A 19,020-nucleotide genomic window follows, 5' to 3' on the forward strand; every position below is an offset into this window, starting at 1 on the left:
ATTTAAACTCAGTTTTTTACAATTCCTGACATTTAATCCTAGTAAAAATTCCCTGTCTTAGGTCAGTTAGGATCACCACTTTATTTTAAGAATGTGAAATGTCAGAATAATAGTAGAGAGAATTATTTATTTCAGCTTTTATTTCTTTCATCACATTCCCAGTGGGTCAGAAGTTTACATACACTCAATTAGTATTTGCCTCCTTGCTCACACACGCTTTTTCAGTTCTGCCCACACATTTTCGATGGGATTGAGGTCAGGGCTTGGTGATGGCCACTCCAATACCTTGACTTTGTTGTCCTTAAGACATTTTTCCACAACTTTGGATGTATGCCATTGTTCATTTGGAAGACCCATTTGTGACCAAGCTTTAACTTCATGACTGATGTCTTGTCAAGGCTGTAGGTAACTGGTGAAAGGAGTCAGGCGTAGGAGAACTGAGATGCATGGACAAGGTATTTAATTCAAGATAACACCAATATAAACACAATACTATGGTGCTGTAAAAATACCGGTACCACGAAATAAACGGGCGTAATAACAAAACCCGGTAACAATATACCAGCTGTCCAATACAGCCTTACAATAAAACAAACACTCACACAAACATGGGGGAAACCAGAGGGTTAAATAATGAACATGTAATGGGGGAATTGAAACGAGGTGTGTAAAAAAACAAAGACAAAACAAATGGAAAATGAAAAGTGGGTCAGTGAGGCTAGAAGGCCGGTGACGTCGACCGCCGAACGCCGCTCGAACAAGGAGAGGGAGGCGGAAGTAGTGACATGTCTTCAGATATTGCTTCAGTATATCCACAACTTTCCTGCTTCATGATGCCATCTATTTTGTAAAGTGCACCAGTCCCTCCTGCAGCAAAACACCCCCAAAACATGATGCTGCCACCCCCGTGCTTCACGGTTGGGATGGTGTTCTTCGGCTTGCAAGCGTTCCCCTTTTTCCTCCAAACATAACGATGGTCATTATGGCCAAACAGTTCTATTTTTGTTTCATCAGACCAGAGGACATTTCTCCAAAAAGTATGATCTTTGTCCCCATGTGCAGTTGCAAATCGTAGTCTGGCATTTTTATGGCGGTTTTGGAGCAGTGGCTTCTTCCTTGCTGAGCGGCCTTTCAGGTTATGTCGATATAGGACTCTTTTACTGTGGATATAGATACTTTTGTACCTGTTTCCTCCAGCATCTTCACAAGATCCTTTGCTGTTGTTCTGGGATTGATTTGCACTTTTCGCACGAAAGTACGTTCATCTCTAGGAGACAGAACGCGTCTCCTTCCTGAGTGGTATGACGGCTGTGTGGTTCCATGGTGTTTATACTTGCGTACTACTGTTTGTACAGATGAACGTGGTACCTTCAGGCATTTGGAAATTGCTCCCAAGGATGAACCAGACTTGTGGAGGTCTACAATTTTTTTTCTGAGGTCTTGGCTGATTTTTTTTGATTTTCCCATGATGTCAAGCAAAGAGGCACTGAGCTTGAAGGTAGGCCTTGAAATACTTCCACAGGTATACCTCCAATTGACTCAAATTATGTCAATTAGCCTATCATAAGCTTCTAAAGCCATGACATCATTTTCTGGAATTTTCCAAGCTGTTTAAAGGCACAGTCAACTGAGTGTATGTAAACTTCTGACCCACTGGAATTGTGATACAGTGAATTATAAGTGAAATAATCTGTCTGTAAACAATTTTTGGAAAAGTTACTTGTGTCATGCAGAAAGTAGATGTCCTGCCCGACTTGCCAAAAATGTGGAGTGGTTGAACAACGAGTTTTAATGACTCTAACCTAAGTGGATGTAAACCTCCGACTTCAACTGTACACACACACATATATATATATAGACAGAGAGAGAGAGGAGAGAGAGCGAGAGAGAGAGAGAGAGAGAGAGAGAGAGAGAGAGAGAGAGAGAGAGAGAGAGGAGAGAGAGAGGAGAGAGAGAGAGAGAGAGAGAGAGAGAGAGAGAGAGAGAGAGAGAGCGAGAGAGAGAGAGAGAGAGAGAGAGAGAGAGAGAGAGAGAGAGAGAGAGAGAGAGAGAGAGAGAGAGAGAGAGAGGGAGAGAGACAGAGAGAGAGAGAGAGAGAGAGAGAGAGAGAGAGAGAGAGAGAGAGAGAGAGAGAGAGAGAGAGAGAGAGAGATCACTGAGGCAGTGAGTTATGAATTATGTAAGCGTTTCATCTGTGTTTGGGAAAACCTCCATCTTGAGTAGCAGAAACCCGCTGGCCCTCTGTCTTTCTCAAATATTTCTCCCTTTGCTGTTCCTCTCTAAAACCATTCATTCATAATCGGGTGAACCTTTTAGAAATTACAGCTCTTTGTTTTTACGGGAGCAAAAGTGATGGGACAAATACACCTGTATGTGTATTCAAGTAGTAAAAGTGAAGTATTTGGTTCCATATTCATAGCACATGAATTATGTAAGCGTTTCTGCTGTGTTTGGGAAAACCTCCTTCCTCTCCTCTCCTCTCCTCTCCTCTCCTCTCCTCTCCTCTCCTGTCCTCTCCTCTCTACTTCATTCAGACTTTTCTCTCCTCCACTTCATTCAGCCGTTTCTCTCCTTCACTCTGCTCCTCCTCCCCCCTCCCCTCCCCCTCTCTCCTCTCCCCCTCCTCACCTCTCCTGTAACAGTCTCCAGTCCATACTCAGAGAGGAGATTCTCCTGTAACAGTCTCCAGTCCATACTCAGAGAGGAGATTCTCCTGTAACAGTCTCCAGTCCATACTCAGAGAGGAGATTCTCCTGTAACAGTCTCCAGTCCATACTCAGAGGAGATTCTCCTGTAACAGTCTCCAGTCCATACTCAGAGAGGAGATTCTCCTGTAACAGTCTCCAGTCCATACTCAGAGAGGAGATTCTCCTGTAACAGTCTCCAGTCCATACTCAGAGGAGATTCTCCTGTAACAGTCTCCAGTCCATACTCAGAGAGGAGATTCTCCTGTAACAGTCTCCAGTCCAGAGAGGAGTTTCTTCCACTGAGGAGAGACTCAGCTATAATCCATCTCAGTATTATTCTCCCCCAGGTAAACAAACCTTTATATGAAGATAATAATGATGAATGAAAAGGCTCGGGGTGCTTGGAGATTATATTGCGTACTGTGGTAATGAAGAAAATATAATTTTAAGGAAATGTCCAACAGGTGGCATATGAAACACGTTATATTTGTCTGTCTGTTTTACCATGCCATTATCTACCCATTATCTACCCATTATCTACCCGTTATCTACCCATTATCTACCCATTATCTACCCGTTATCTACCCGTTATCTACCCATTATCGTCCCATTATCGTCCCATTATCGTCCCATTATCGTCCCATTATCTACCCGTTATCTACCCGTTATCTACCCATTATCTACCCGTTATCTACCCGTTATCTACCCATTATCTACCCGTTATCTACCCATTATCTACCCGTTATCTACCCATTATCTACCCGTTATCTACCCATTATCTACCCGTTATCTACCCGTTATCTACCCGTTATCTACCCTATATCTACCCGTTATCTACCCGTTATCTACCCGTTATCTACCCGTTATCTACACGTTATCTACCCGTTATCTACCCATTATCTACCCGTTATCTACCCATTATCTACCCATTATCTACCCATTATCTACCCGTTATCTACCCATTATCTACCCATTATCTACCCGTTATCTACCCATTATCGTCCCATTTTACTACCATACTAGATCAGTACATTCTAGTTCAGTACATTCTACCATTCTAGTTCAGTACATTCTATCATTCTAGTTCAGTACATTCTACCATACTACATTCTACTATTGCAGTTCAGTACATTCTACCATTCTAGTTCAGTACATTCTACCATTCTAGTTCAGTCCATTCTATCATTCTAGTTCAGTCCATTCTACTGTTGTAGTTCAGTCCATTCTATCATTCTAGTTCAGTCCATTCTACTGTTGTAGTTCAGTACATTCTATCATTCTAGTTCAGTCCATTCTACTGTTGTAGTTCAGTACATTCTATCATTCTAGTTCAGTCCATTCTACTGTTGTAGTTCAGTACATTCTATCATTCTAGTTCAGTCCATTCTACTGTTGTAGTTCAGTACATTCTAATATTCTAGTTCAGTACGTTCTACTATTGTAGTTCAGTACATTCTACCATTCTAGTTCAGTACATTCTACCATTCTAGTTCAGTCCATTCTACTGTTGTAGTTCAGTATATTCTACCATTCTAGTTCAGTACATTCAACCATTCTAGTTCAGTACATTCTACCATTCTAGTTCAGTACATTCTACCATTCTAGTTCAGTACATTCTACTATTGTGGTTCAGTACATTCTACCATTCTAGTTCAGTACATTCTATCATTCTAGTTCAGTACATTCAACCATTCTAGTTCAGTACATTCTATCATTCTAGTTCAGTACATTCTACCATTCTAGTTCAGTACATTCTCATTCTCCATTCTAGTTCAGTACATTCTACCATTCTAGTTCAGTACATTCTACTATTCTAGTTCAGTACATTCTACCATTCTACCATTCTAGTTCAGTACATTCTAGTTCAGTCCATTCTACCATTCTAGTTCAGTACATTCTACCATTCTATTTCAGTACATTCTACCATTCTAGTTCAGTATATTCTACTATTCTAGTTCAGTACATTCTACTATTCTAGTTCAGTACATTCTACCATTCTAGTTCAGTACATTCTACCATTCTAGTTCAGTACATTCTACTATTCTAGTTCAGTACATTCTACCATTCTACCATTCTAGTTCAGTACATTCTAGTTCAGTCCATTCTACCATTCTAGTTCAGTACATTCTACCATTCTATTTCAGTACATTCTACCATTCTAGTTCAGTATATTCTACTATTCTAGTTCAGTACATTCTACTATTCTAGTTCAGTACATTCTACCATTCTAGTTCAGTACATTCTACCATTCTAGTTCAGTACATTCTACTATTCTAGTTCAGTACATTCTACTATTCTAGTTCAGTACATTCTACTATTGTAGTTCAGTACATTCTACCATTTTTGTTCAGTACATTCTACCATTCTAGTTCAGTACATTCTAGTTCAGTACATTCTACTGTTGTAGTTTTGTCCATTCTACCATTCTAGTTCATTCTGTTCTACTATTCCAATTCACTCTGACATGTTACCATGGTAACCCCATTACCACCAGACAGGAAGGTATGACCACTCTGACATGTTACCATGGTAACCCCATTACCACCAGAAAGGAAGGTATGACCACTCTGACATGTTACCATGGTAACCCCATTACCACCAGACAGGAAGGTATGACCACTCTGACATGTTACCATGGTAACCCCATTACCACCAGACAGGAAAGTATGACCACTCTGACATGTTACCATGGTAACCCCATTACCACCAGACAGGAAAGTATGACCACTCTGACATGTTACCATGGTAACCCCATTACCACCAGACAGGAAGGTATGACCACTCTGACATGTTACCATGGTAACCCCATTACCACCGGACAAAAGGCTGATAGACACAGTATCTGTATCGTCTGGTAATGACAATGAAAGGTGAAAGGTGAACATTGTTTTATTAAAGGGTTGTTTATCCTACATGGACCTGTTACTACATTTGAAAGTTATCAAAACACTTAGTTTAGAATATCTAGATAAATTCAGTGGTTGCATTCTTCTCATGTTACTCTGTAAACTACTGACCGATTGAAAGCCTCCTTCAGCATGTCACCATACACCTGCCTGTAGTTATTTAGCTCAACCTGGAGGATGTTTGGGGGGGGGCAGCTGCTGACAGGTGGGTTTAGGGGGGGGGACAGCTGGTGACAGGGGGGTTTGGGGAGGGGGGGGCAGCTGCTGACAAAATGCTGACTGGTACTGTGTGTGTGTGTGTACACACACACACACAACATATATATATATATATGGAGGATTGTAAATGATGCAGACAGTTACATTGATGGACGCTACAGTCTATGTGCTGAACTAAAGCTGATCTACCTCATGTATGAATCTGTTATTCAATGTGTTTCTATGGGATAACAGCAGTATTAAGGCCAAATTCAGTATGTCATCAAAAAACATTTTCAGATTTGTTTATATACCTACAGGGTTCCTAAAATTCAAAATCAAATAGCTGAATTAACTTTGGTATGATGATCTTTAAACAGCTCCATATGTTAGCTTAGTTGTAATCTGAATTAACTTTGGTATGATGATCTTTAAACAGCTCCATATGTTAGCTTAGTTGTAATCTGAATTAACTTTGGTATGATGATCTTTAAACAGTTCCATATGTTAGCTTAGTTGTAATCTGAATTAACTTTGGTATGATGATCTTTAAACAGTTCCATATGTTAGCTTAGTTGTAATCTGAATTAACTTTGGTATGATGATCTTTAAACAGTTCCATATGTTAGCTTAGTTGTAATCTGAATTAACTTTGGTATGGTGATCTTTAAACAGTTCCATATGTTAGCTTAGTTGTAATCTGAATTAACTTTGGTATGATGATCTTTAAACAGTTCCATATGTTAGCTTAGTTGTAATCTGAATTAACTTTGGTATGATGATCTTTAAACAGTTCCATATGTTAGCTTAGTTGTAATCTGAATTAACTTTGGTATGATGATCTTTAAACAGTTCCATATGTTAGCTTAGTTGTAATCTGAATTAACTTTGGTATGGTGATCTTTAAACAGTTCCATATGTTAGCTTAGTTGTAATCTGAATTAACTTTGGTATGATGATCTTTAAACAGTTCCATATGTTAGCTTAGTTGTAATCTGAATTAACTTTGGTATGATGATCTTTAAACAGTTCCATATGTTAGCTTAGTTGTAATCTGAATTAACTTTGGTATGATGATCTTTAAACAGTTCCATATGTTAGCTTAGTTGTAATCTGAATTAACTTTGGTATGATGATCTTTAAACAGTTCCATATGTTAGCTTAGTTGTAATCTGAATTAACTTTGGTATGGTGATCTTTAAACAGTTCCATATGTTAGCTTAGTTGTAATCTCGCGTTGCTATACTTCCAAAACCACGTCGCTGTCACGCCTCCCTTCACGGTCTGGATACGGTCTGGCGTGTCCCGTGTGGCTCAGTTGGTAGAGCATGGTGTTTGCAACGCCAGGGTTGTGGGTTCGATTCCCACAGGGGACCAGTACGGGGGGGAAAAAAATTATGAAATGTATGCATTCACTACTGTAAGTTGCTCTGGATAAGAGCGTCTGCTAAATGATTCACTACTGTAAGTCGCTCTGGATAAGAGCGCCTGCTAAATGACTCACTACTGTAAGTCGCTCTGGATAAGAGCGCCTGCTAAATGATTCACTACTGTAGTGGCTCTGGATAAGAGCGCCTGCTAAATGACTCAGTACTGTAGTGGCTCTGGATAAGAGCTTCTGCTAAATGATTCACTACTGTAGTGGCTCTGGATAAGAGCGCCTGCTAAATGACTCAGTACTGTAGTCGCTCTGGATAAGAGCGCCTGCTAAATGACTCAGTACTGTAGTCGCTCTGGATAAGAGCGCCTGCTAAATGACTCAGTACTGTAGTCGCTCTGGATAAGAGCGCCTGCTAAATGACTCAGTACTGTAGTGGCTCTGGATAAGAGCTTCTGCTAAATTGTCAAATAATTTTTTTATTGTTAAAATGGGTTGAACGGTCCGCTGGCTCTGTGGCAAGATTTTGATTGGATGTTACATTTCAAGAACCCTCCCCCCACACGCCCATTGGTGCTCCGTGTCGTCCCCTGGTTCCACACCGGGGAAGGAGAGTTGTTCCAATGTTTGCAACATTGCAGAAAATGGAAGAAAACCTGGAGAAAAGACATAATTCTGTTTTGTCAGTGTGCTCTATATAGAAAAGCAACATGATCAACATATTTTTATGGGGTAAAAAAATATATATAATAATAATAATAAATAAATATATATATATATATATATTAAATATATATATTATTCAGGGATTCCCGGCCATCCTTACCACAAACTGTAAAAATAATCGTCACACACTGTTGCACGTACGACACTAATCTAGTGAATAAATTATATTATTACGTTTCTACTATAAAACCCATAAAATAAATGGGATGGGTGGTGGGGGGGCTCAGACTGGCCTCTGCCTGGGTCCTCCAAATCACGAAGTCCGCCCCTGGTTTTGTGAGAGCAACCATTTTGTGAGGTTTTGATGAAGTGTTTGGGGTGTGATTGGATTGTGGCTAGATGGTATACAGCCTGGGTTGTACAGTAAAGATGTAAACATGTATACCTTTGCATGCTCGAGTTGCGTCAGTCAGAATTAAAGCTAACCTTAACCTAAATCTCCTAACCTTAACCTAATTCTCCTAACCTTAACCTAATTCTCCTAACCTTAACCTAATTCTCCTAACCATAACCTAATTCTCCTAACCTTAACCCAATTCTCCTAACCTTAACCCAATTCTCCTAACCTTAACCTAATTCTCCTAACCTTAACCTAATTCTCCTAACCTTAACCTAATTCTCCTAACCTTAACCTAATTCTCCTAACCTTAACCCAATTCTCCTAACCTTAACCTAATTCTCCTAACCTTAACCCAATTCTCCTAACCTTAACCTAATTCTCCTAACCTTAACCTAATTCTCCTAACCTTAACCCAATTCTCCTAACCTTAACCCAATTCTCCTAACCTTAACCTAATTCTCCTAACCTTAACCTAATTCTCCTAACCTTAACCTAATTATCCTAACCTTAACCTAATTCTCCTAACCGGCTATGAAATGTAAATTCTGTCCGTAGCAGTTTACTGTGGGCGTATCACTGTCAGACATGATGGGTGGAGTAAACACCTACTATTAAGTGTTGATACATGGCTCAGTAAGTAAGCCACTGGGCCCTATTGGCTATGCTAAAGAATGTGTAAGCAGGAAATACTGTTTCGACTTAGAAAGAGAATTAGCTGGGTTCTTTGCCTGAGAGAATATTACAGAGATTGGCCCAGCACACTGCAGGATGCAATCTGTTTCCTGCTAAAACAGATGGACTTACTGTACCTAAAGGCGGTCATAGTGATTTGGAGGCCCCAGGCAGAAGCCAGTCTGAGGGTTTTATAGTAAAGATATAATTACATTATAGAAATGATTTTACCTTGTTAATGTGCTATGAACACAACCGGTTGTGATGTTTTTCATCTGATTGTCAAACAAAATCACTTCAAAAAAATAGCTTACCTTCACACAAAATAGCTTAACTTCCAGAATTATTCCAGCATTCGAACAGTGAACTGTGAACGCGACAACTTTCCTACAATTCGGAAACGATCTCTCCAGAGAAAGCATCCGAGCGACCGAAACAGCGCCCCTCTGTGTTACTATATGTAGCCCATGTATCTGATGACGTCTGGCCAAAAAGAGTAATGACACGTCAGCATCAACACAGTACGTGTCCTCTGCTTCAACGATGATGATGATGGTGACAGTAGAATCAGCAGCACCTGTCTTATTTTTATTTTTTTACTAAAGAAATGGATATTGTATCCCCCTACAGTCTAAGGGCACTGGGCTTGGTTTCTACCGAGCTAGCCTTGTGGAGAACCAGGCTTCCCTCCTAAGGGTAAGCCTGGGGAAGTTTATGGCAGAAAAAAACTGCTAAATGGGGAGGTGACTCTGTAAATCAGTGACACCTCGCTACATGTCAAACCAATCAAATGCCTCGCTTAGTGCTCTCTAGATTAGTGGCACAGGTCCCATCAAAATGTTGACATTGATTTTGTATATTGAGCACACTGACAACACAATTATATTTTTCCTTCATTTTTTTTTTCTCCTCCATTTTCTGCAATGATGCAAACATTGGAACAATTCTCTCCCAAGATATGTCCTTCCCGGTCTAAAATCAGTGAGGACCATAACACGTAGGTTTAGATCTTGAGGTAGTCATCTCATACAAGTACTTGGGAGTATGGCTAGACGATACACTGTCCTTCTCTCAGCATATATCAAAGCTGCAGGCTAAAGTTAAATCTAGACTTGGTTTCCTCTATCGTAATCGCTCCTTTTTCACCCCAGCTACCAAACTAACCCTGATTCAGATGAACATCCTACCCATGCTAGATTACGGAGACGTAATTTATAGATCGGCAGGTAAGGGTGCTCTCGAGTGGCTAGATGTTCTTTACCATTCGGCCAACAGATTTGCCACCAATGTTCCTTATAGGACACATCACTGCACTCTATACTGCTCTGTAAACTGGTCATCTCTGTATACCCGTCGCAAGACCCACTGGTTGATGCTTATTTATAAAACCCTTAGGCCTCACTCCCCCCTATCTGAGATATCTACTGCAGCCCTCATCCTCCACATACAACACCCGTTCACTCCCCCCTATCTGAGATATCTACTGCAGCCCTCATCCTCCACATACAACACCCGTTCACTCCCCCCTATCTGAGATATCTACTGCAGCCCTCATCCTCCACATACAACACCCGTTCACTCCTCCCTATCTGAGATATCTACTGCAGCCCTCATCCTCCACATACAACACCCGTTCACTCCCCCCTATCTGAGATATCTACTGCAGCCCTCATCCTCCACATACAACACCCGTTCACTCCTCCCTATCTGAGATATCTACTGCAGCCATCATCCTCCACATACAACACCCGTTCACTCCTCCCTATCTGAGATATCTACTGCAGCCCTCATCCTCCACATACAACACCCGTTCTGCCAGTCACATTCTGTTAAAGGTCCCCAAAGCACACACATCCCTGGGTCTCTCGTCTTTTCAGTTCGCTGCAGCTAGCGACTGGAACGAGCTGCAACAAACACTCAAACTGGACAGTTTTATCTCCATCTCTTCATTCAAAGACTCAATCATGGACACTCTTACTGACAGTTGTGGCTGCTTTGTGTGATGTATTGTTGTGTCTACCTTCTTGCCCTTTGTGCTGTTGTCTGTGCCCAATAATGTTTGTACCATGTTTTGTGTTGCTACCATGTTGTGTTGCTACCATGCTGTGTTGTCATGTGTTTCTGCCTTGCTATGTTGTTGTCTTAGGTCTCTCTTTATGTAGTGTTGTGATGTGTTTTTTGTCCTATATCTATATATTTTATTTATTTTTAATCCCAGGCCCCGCAGGAGGCCTATTGGTAGGCCGTCATTGTAAATAAGAATTTGTTGCCTAGTTAAAAAAATAATAATAATAATGTAACCTTTATTTAAGTAGCATCAATGAGTGTGGGGGGGAAGAGTTCTTGAAATGAAATATCCACATCGTGTCACTGGGAACCCGCCGTTTTTGCAAAAAAATTCTCCAGACCTCCAAGAGAGGCGTGACGGCAACGTGATTTCAAACGCATGGCAACAGGAGACTATTAAATTAACACATGGAATTGTTTAAAGATGGAAACTAAGGATAACAACAAGGATAATTTAACTATTTGATTTGGAATTGTAGGACCTCTGTAGGTATTTTTATTTTTTTTTATCAAAAAAAGTTTGATGAATGAATGAGTCCTTACTGCTATTAGCCCATAGAAACACATTGAATAACAGATTACTGCTATTAGCCCATAGAAACACATTGAATAACAGAGTTCTTTCTGAAGGCACCGTATGTTTTGAGGTGTCTGTCCTATATTGGAGAGATACATAATAAATAAATATTTTACAATGTAATTACCAGTACAGCTTTTTTACACTTACATCCATTTTTCAGCCCGGTACCGGGTTACCTTCAGATGAGTCTCATATAGCAAAAACAGAGAAGACAATCGTGTTGGTGAGAATCAACATTCCATGGGGTTATATTCATTTTGTAGGCCAAATCGTTCGTAGGATACAGATGTTTTCTCAAGACAGATTTTAGAGATGCCTCCTGGTCTGAGAAATAATTGTTATATTTTTATATATATATTATTATTATTTGTTATACGCAGGTCATGAGGCCCCCTGATGTGAGGTCTAAGGTCATTTTCTAATCTGCCTGAAGGTAAGTCCGCCAGTGCACACAGCACAGACCTCTCACCGAGACAAGACTAAGTCTACATTCCAAACACTTAAAAGGACACACCCTCTCCCCTCAGCCCTCAAATTAAGTGGACGCTTCTGATGACGTATCATGATGTCTGACGAGTGTACACTTGCAGGGCGAGGGGGCGAGGGAGGAAGGAATGAATTTTAAATGGACCGCCCTTGGCCGGAAATTCATCACTCGTTCATCCCGCGATGACTGTGTTTTCAGTGCTTTCTATGCGTTAAGTCAATTATGATTGCATGTCTACTTAAATTAACTATATAATTATTATTTTTTTATTTCACCTTTATTTAACCAGGTAGGCTAGTTGAGAAAAAGTTCTCATTTACAACTGCGACCTGGCCAAGATAAATCATAGCAATTCGACACATACAACAACACAGAGTTACACATGGAATAAACAAAACATACAGTCAATAATACAGTAGAACAAAAGAAAAACAAAAAGTCTATATACAGTGAGTGCAAATGAGGTAAGTTAAGGCAATAAATAGGCCATGGTAGCGAAGTAATTACAATATAGCAATTAAACACTGGAATGGTAGATGTGCAGAAGATGAATGTGCAAGTAGAGCAGGGGCGAAAATCTGATATCAACTTTGGGGGGGACAATTACATGAAATTTTCTCAAGAGCAATTCCTGAGGGGGACACCAAAAGTAGTGCTGTAACACATAGCCTACATTGTAATATGGTAAATGTATATTGAGGAACCAAAGAAATAAGGTGTTTGCCGTACTCCTAACTACCGGTACCCAAAACTACACAACTACTCACAACAGCAATACCATTGCCTTTAACAAATCTTAGTTCAGTCACCAGTTTAAGTTGAGAGTGGGGGTATCCATGGCATTTTCCAATTATGTTCCTATTTTACAAGTAAAAAAAATGGAGAACCTTTCATAATGTTGCCAAACAAAGACTCAACAAACTTACCTGAGACTCCCTGTCTCTGGCAGTCTGTCCCTGCATATCTGTCCCCAACTCTGCTGTCTGTGTGCCATCTGTTGCCTGCTCTGCGTAATGACATCATTGTGAAACATTTCCATTAGAATTTCATTTCTTTCTTATGAACATTTCTTATGAACAGTCTTTGAGATGTTAGGCTACTAGGGTTCTTACTTTGCGTTTTGGTGTATTGAAAAATACTCTGATGTCCGTCTTTTATTTTTCTGCCATTTTTCTACCTGGCTGGCTGGCTACACACACAGTGTGTAGGTTATTTACAGTAGGAGATGGGCTTCTATCATCTTATCTTCTATCATTCTATTTGGGCTTCGATCTAAAAGGTAGCTAGCAAATGTGAAACGGATTAAAATGACAAGAGTTGACAGCTGTATGAGTTCACCATTTACACAACATATGCTGCAACCTTTTGTAATTGTAATAGTTTGTTTCATATTGGCTGGCTTCCAACAATAGCTGAATTTGCAAAGCTAGCGAGCACCAATTCAGTGGTGTTTGCTATAATCTTTGCTACCCGGGTTAAATAAAATAAATAAATAAAAGTTCCCTTGCGACAATTTAGCTTTTGCAACGAGACCATTAAATATATTTAAGACAATGGTAGAAGAGAGTGTAGTTCTGTTCAGTTTGGACTTCAGTTTATCGCTAACCTTATCACAGGGACTTTGAAGCACTAACTTACATCATCTGCATGCTGATCTCGGAATAAATTGACGATAGCAAAGATTCCATCTTTGACGACGCCACATAAATGGAATAGGTACTAGCTAGCTTAATAGTTCATATTTGCGCGCTAGCTCTGCATATTCAGCTAGTGTGTGTGCGCGATTGACTGGATTAACCTCACGTTAGTTACGTTCATTGAGTGCCTTTCAGACAGTGGCTACGACCCCTCTGTTACCTTGCCAGTGGATCAAACCATCGTGAGGAAAAGGGTGGGGGGGTCGCAATCTTTTGAAACTTAAAAACGCGCTATTAAGTGTCTATAATCAGCACAATTGCTTTCATTGCGTATTATTAATATTATTTAAATTACATAGTTATGTTTCAGTGATATATTGGGGGGGACAAATCATATTTTTCCCAGGATGGGGGGGTCGTGTCCCCCCCGCGATTTCCGCCCCTGAAGTAGAGATACTGGGGTGCAAAGGAGCAAGATAAATAAATACAGTAGGGGATGAGGTAGATAGATGGGCTATTTACAGATGGGCTATGTACAGGTGCAGTGATCTGTAACCTGATCTGACAGCTGGTGCTTAAAGCTAGTGAGGGAGATATGAGTCTCCAGCTTCAGTGATTTTTGCAGTTCGTTCCAGTCATTGGCAGCAGAGAACTGGAAGGAAAGGCAGCCAAAGGAGGAATTGGCTTTTGGGGGTGACCAGTGGAATATACCTGCTGGAGCGCATGCTACGAGTGGGTGCTGCTATGGTGACCAGTGAGCTGAGATAAGGGGGGACTTTACCTAGCAGGGTCTTGTAGATGACCTGGAGCCAGTGGGTTTGGCGACGAGTATTTAGCGGGGGCCAGAGTGATGGGTAGTATATGGGGCTTTGGTGACAAAACGGATGGCACTGTGATAGACTGCATCCAGTTTATTGAGTAGAGTGTTGGAGGCTATTTTGTAAATGACATCACCAAAGTCGAGGATCGGTAGGATGATCAGTTTTACGAGGGTATGTTTGGCAGCATGAATGAAGGATGCTTTGTTGCGAAATAGGAAGTCGATTCTAGATTTAATTTTGGATTGGAGATGCTTAATGTGAGTCTGGAAGGAGAGTTTACAGTCTAACCAGACACCCAGGTATTTGTAGTTGTCCACATATTCAAAGTTATTAATATACGCCTACTGTATAACTAGCAAATGAATTAGCTAACTAACGTTAGCCTGCCTAGCTACTTCTGAAGGAAAACGTCTTATTTCTACAATTTCCAAAAGTTAACCAAACAAAAACATAATTACTTTTATGAACCGTGTTTGTGCATTAGTAGCACAATTTCTAACTTATTTACACTCGTTTTTATTTACACTTCTATTTTGGCTCCATATTTACGTTGAGTTTTTAAGTTTAAGCGGACAATCATCGCGAATTGAATTATGTGTCGTTTCAGGCCCCGAAGTGAACCTAATTACACTCGCAAACTCCGTTAAAAACGGAGGCTCGCGTTACAAACGTCCCTTACTTGGCGAATCATTTGGACCGAGGACAAATATGGACGCGGGTATTCCCATAAGGGCATAGGGTTTAGGGCCGAAGGATGTCTACTTTGAGTTGAAACTCAGGCTAAGAAGAGGCAGAGACGTTGAGGGTATATATACATTCTACAGGTTCCCCATTAATAAATGTCCCACAGGAAACGTTGGTTCCTACCTTGTCACACTTTGCGGTGTCCGCCACGGCCTCATCAATAGGCATCCACTGTCACACAACCTACATAAATAGATCTTAAATAAACGTGTAAATATTGATTTGGAAATGTGTTTCTAAATGCCTCAGGAGGTAAAGGGAAGTGCACCAATGCGTTTCCAAATACCACAGGTATGCAGACAAACTTCTCAATCACATGTGTAGAATAAATAACTTGAGTAAAAGTATATCAATTACTTGGTTTTAAATAAACGTAAGTATCAAAAGTAAATGTAATTACTCAAATATACTTAAGTATTAAAAATAAAATTATAAATAATTTCAATTCTTATATTAAGCAAACCAGATGGCACGATTTATTTTATTTATGGATTGTCAGGGGCACACTCCAACACTCACAAATTAAGCATTTGGCAAGTCCGCCAGATCAGAGGCAGTAGGGATTACCAGGGATGTTCTCTTAATAAGTGCATAAATTAGACAATTTTCCTGTCCTGATAAGCATTACAAATGTAATGAGTACTTTTAGGTGACAGGGAAAATGTATGGAGTAAAAAGTACTGTAATGAAACAGTCAGGGAGCAGGCCTCGAACCCTCGACCTTCTAGCCCGAAGTCCAGCGCGCTAAACGCATGCAGTACATTATTATAACATTATAAGTTACAGTACATTATTTTCTTTAGGAATGTAGTGCAGTAAAAAAAAAATATATATATATAAAATACAGATACTTAAAATGTATTTACTTAATTGTACTTCACACCACTTTCTATATGAGAGCACATATGGAAATAAAAATACAAATATATCTCATGGAAAAATAAACATTTCATATCAGTGGGAATGTTGCGGTGGACCGGTTTGATTGACACTGACATCGTCCAATAAACATACGAAGTTTCCCCTTAGACAACCAATAGAAGTGGCGTATCGTGAACACAGTGTGAACATCTATGTCGTCCTGGAAACTACAAGGCTAAGCTAGCTATTTCCAAAAAAGGCATATGATAACAGCCAGCTAGCTAGGTTTTTGGTCCTATCTAGTCACCATCTATCTAAACCGGCGTTTCAAATCACCCCTTTTTTTTCAGTATAATATGGTGATTTCATCAAACAAAAACGGACAGTTACGGCATATCAGCTAAATTCACAGGTAAGAAGACCAGCGGGGGATCTGAGATGTTCATTATGCCAGCGTTTTAATTAGCTTCGCCAACTAGCCTGTTTTGTCGGCTAACGGTAGCTATGTTGGCTACACTTCTCTGACCTAAAATCTGGAATAGGGGCACGGCCTGACAATAAAATAACTCATATTTAACGTTGTAGTTAAACGTTGAGAAATGGTATATTGATTAGTTACACATTAACGCTTACTTCACAAGCTAACTAACTGGCTAACGTTAGATTACGGAATGTTAGTGTTAGCCACCTTAGCTAGCGGTCTAGCCAAAGTGCCAACTAACTTGGTTGGCTTTGATTGTTCTGTCTCACGGATTCCGTTTTATGTGATTCCCTCAATTAGAAGACAATTAAATTATTATTATTAGTCAGAACCGGTCATAATTGGGGCTGTTGTCTTACATTTTGTCAAGGCATTTTAAACTTGGAATGCTTATTAGTTATCTTAGTTAACCAGCCAAATTTACTGTATAACTAGTTGGCTAACTAGCTAGGCTACCTTTTTTGTAAGATTTCTATAGCCATTTGCCACTCAGTAACGGTTCACGGGTTCCTCTATCAAGAGCTATCTGACTGATCTTTAGTGCCCCTATGCTAGCTAACTGATCTTTAGTGCCCTTATCAAGAGCTATCTGACTGATCTTTAGTGCCCCTATGCTAGCTAACTGATCTTTAGTGCCCCTATGCTAGCTGACTGATCTTTAGTGCCCCTATGCTAGCTAACTGATCTTTAGTGCCCCTATGCTAGCTGACTGATCTTTAGTGCCCCTATGCTAGCTAACTGATCTTTAGTGCCCCTATGCTAGCTAACTGATCTTTAGTGCCCCTATGCTAGCTAACTGATCTTTAGTGCCCCTATGCTAGCTAACTGATCTTTAGTGCCCCTATGCTAGCTGACTGATCTTTAGTGCCCCTATGCTAGCTAACTGATCTTTAGTGCCCCTATGCTAGCTGACTGATCTTTAGTGCCCCTATGCTAGCTAACTGATCTTTAGTGCCCCTATGCTAGCTAACTGATCTTTAGTGCCCCTATGCTAGCTAACTGATCTTTAGTGCCCCTATGCTAGCTAACTGATCTTTAGTGCCCCTATGCTAGCTGACTGATCTTTCACTCACGACTGTGGTAAACCATTGATTGTCATCTAGGACCTTGCCATATTTTCCTAAACGACCTAGCTAGTTAACCCAACCAAGCTGGGTTAGTTTTACAGTCTGGTACGTTACCTGTGTTTTTAACTGTTTAAACTCTAGTCAACCATCATGTTATCAAACTTTTATCTTTTTGACAGAACAGGTTGGATCAAAGATGTTGTTTTTAAATGCAGAAGTTTTTAAAATAGTTCCTCTTTATCAAAAACAACTGACAGAATGAGATGTAGTCTGTTAATTAACATGATTGCCCATCACAATGCCATACATGGGTTATGTACCATGTTTGTCTTGTCAGAGGGAACTCCTAGACTAGAACAGAATGTATTACATGTTCATAGTGAATATGCATGGTGCCAATGCCAAGTAACTATTGTCCTTGCAACAGCAAGACAAATCAGAGCATCTGTGGATGCAATTGAACGTCACTAGCCGAAACCGCTATCATCTGAAGGGGTTTGATTAATACCGCCCGGGCCCCTGTATTGGCGTGTTCTGGTTCGGCTGAAAGTTGATTGTATTCGATTTGGTAGTGGGCTGCCTCCCGGTCGTGAGCTAAGTTCCCCGTTCAAAGCCCACGGCGAAGTCTGCTCGAAATAAAAGTTTTGTAATTAAGCACGTGTAGTAATTAGTAGCATTTGGTGTTTTCCCATGCAAAAAGGATTGCTTTAAAAAAAAAAAAAAACGCTTTTAATCAGAAAATTCAAACCATTTTATTTGATAGAAAACAGATTATGTATGTGTCTGGACGATGTACCATGCTACTATGTTGACAACATGACCAAAACGGCACACAATCGCCCTTTTCAAGTGACGCTTCGGTGCTTGGTGCCCCACGGTTCAGCATAATCGAATCCGCCCATTGTCCAGTCGTCCCACAGCGCTGTGAACCGCGGCACATTGAAGCATATGATTGGTCTAGTTATGTAAAGGGCTAAAGGGGATTTGATGCGCGTTTTAAAAGAAACGCCCCTCAACGTTAGAGTGGAGCTGAATGGAGAGGGAACGTTCTCCCGCTGAGTTTATACAACTGTAGAAAGAGTAGCACGGTTTTATGTACAATATTGTCAACAAAATTAGGTTGCTGTAACACTCGTTCCTATTGCAGAATGCAACCCTTTGACAGCATAACGTTAATTTAATTCACACATGTATTAGTCCCCTTGTTTGGTGATTTGTCATTTAGGCTTTGACAACGAAAAGGTAGCAGGCGGACCTGTAGTATGTTTTAGCAGGGAAGTTTTGTTAAGGTGGCCTGATTTTTAACTATGAAAATAATTTGGTCAAACATTGGAGATCCAGAAGTGGCATTTTTGACATTTTAGTATG

The 19,020-nt window shown here is 40.3% G+C and overlaps 1 protein-coding gene and 1 long non-coding RNA gene across 2 annotated transcripts in view; one reads left to right on the forward strand and one right to left on the reverse strand.

The window, feature by feature from the left end:
• Positions 1-7,628: 7,628 nt before the first annotated feature.
• LOC115195184 (uncharacterized) lies at positions 7,629-9,986 on the reverse strand. Its single transcript, XR_003878605.1, has 2 exons — positions 9,222-9,986; positions 7,629-7,825 (listed from the first exon to the last, which is right to left on the reverse strand). It is a non-coding gene; the product is annotated as an uncharacterized LOC115195184 (long non-coding RNA).
• Positions 9,987-16,312: 6,326 nt separating this feature from the next.
• The window catches only part of LOC115195312 (cytoplasmic protein NCK1), a 57,696-nt gene continuing 54,988 nt past the window's right edge, over positions 16,313-19,020 (forward strand). The window contains exon 1 of the mRNA XM_029755084.1: positions 16,313-16,516. The gene's annotated coding sequence lies outside the window, so the exon portion shown is untranslated. The remainder of the gene's footprint in view (positions 16,517-19,020) is intronic.

The sequence above is a fragment of the Salmo trutta genome, chromosome 6 (assembly GCF_901001165.1).
Source record: "Salmo trutta chromosome 6, fSalTru1.1, whole genome shotgun sequence".
Lineage (NCBI taxonomy): Eukaryota > Metazoa > Chordata > Actinopteri > Salmoniformes > Salmonidae > Salmo > Salmo trutta.